This window comes from Nannospalax galili, unplaced genomic scaffold (genome assembly GCF_000622305.1).
Source record: "Nannospalax galili isolate Female #2095 unplaced genomic scaffold, S.galili_v1.0 scaffold115, whole genome shotgun sequence".
In the NCBI taxonomy this organism is placed as follows: domain Eukaryota; kingdom Metazoa; phylum Chordata; class Mammalia; order Rodentia; family Spalacidae; genus Nannospalax; species Nannospalax galili.
The window spans coordinates 7,359,354-7,360,784 of record NW_008340588.1 but is presented as its reverse complement, the minus strand read 5'-3'; the positions used below and the strand labels follow the sequence as shown (position 1 = coordinate 7,360,784).

The window sequence follows — 1,431 nt, the reverse complement described above, 5'->3', positions numbered from 1 at the left end:
GTCACTTTGACCATAACACTCCACCCCTTGTCCTCAAAGGCTTAGGGTCATCTCATAACGCAAATTTCATTTAGTTCAACTGCTGGAGTTCCCAAAATCTTAACAATTCTAATGTTGCTCAAAAGCTGAAAGTTAAAGTCTCTTGTAAGACTCAAGGAAATCTCTTAACTGTGATCCTTGGTAAAATTAAAAATGAAGTTACACACTTACCTGGCACAGAGATGCCATGATCATGAGGGTGGTTTTCCCAGGGTGAGGTTTATCCTTTGTACTCCAGATGTCCTAACCCCTGCAATTTCCCCAAATGGGGGAAACACAACTACATAATTTGTGGTTAAGGGACTGTATTCACGTTTTCCCATTTGAAAAATTTACATATTTCCATTGTGCGTAGAGAATAAACATTCCCATTCCAAAAGGGAAAATAGGTGATGTTACAAGGAAGATATGGGTAAAGCAATTTGCAATCTCACAAGAAGGGCAAATACTAAATCCTGCAGCTCCACATCCAATGGTTGGGGTTCTTGCTTGGCAATATCTGTGTTCCAATATGCTTGGGCAGTCCCACCCACTCTTCCAGCTCTGCTGCCTACAACACACGCAGCCTCATCCTTGGGCTGGCTGTATTCCATGTGTGCAGCTTTCCTTAGAGGACCTTTCATGGTCCTGTCATTTCCAACATTCTGGGGTCTCCACTGAAAATAGCTTTCTCCTTCACAGTTTTATACAATGGCTTTTGATGGGATCCTTGCATAGAATCTAACCTGGGCACACATTGAATGGCTTTCTGAAACCTTGGTGCAAGGCCTTAATGGCCTCATGACTTTTGCATTGTGTATGCATGAAAAACCAGCACCATGTAGGCAACACTGCCAAGTTATGCTTAAGATGTAAACTGTTCTCTTTTACCACAGCTGTATTGGCCTCTGTTTGTCTTGGCACCTGGAGTTGAGAAAACACTTCTCTAGGTTGTTCTTTTCTAGTAGGGAACCCATACAGTGACATTCTCATATCAGACTCTCTCCTTTCAAATAAATATGCATTTTCACAAATTGGAGCCTTCAATGGATGGGTTTTTGTCCTCAAGTCACCTTTTCTATCATTCCAATACAGAGCAAAAGGTTTCTCTTTAATGGTTCTGATATCTTTAACAATTATAGCTGCTTTTTCTCTGATCACCTTGTCTATATCTTTAAACTTATTCATCCTCTTCATCAAACTACATTTTTAAAATATCTTTTTGCTCTTTCTCACTGAGGATCTAAGAACAGTGAGCAGTAACCATGCCACATCTTGGTTGCTATGCCATCTTGAAATTTCTTCCACTAAGTAACTTAGTCCTTTACTCTCTCTCTGTCTCTCTGTCTCTCTCTGTCTCTCTTCTCTCTGTCTCTCTGTCTCTCTGTCTCTCTGTCTCTCTGTCTCTCTGTC

General features: G+C 40.9%; 1 non-coding gene across 1 annotated transcript; it reads left to right on the top strand.

Annotated features, from left to right (window-relative positions):
* Positions 1-202: 202 nt before the first annotated feature.
* LOC115070770 lies at positions 203-363 on the top strand. Its single transcript, XR_003849901.1, has one exon. It is a non-coding gene; the product is annotated as a U1 spliceosomal RNA (small nuclear RNA).
* The last annotated feature ends 1,068 nt before the right edge of the window (positions 364-1,431 follow it).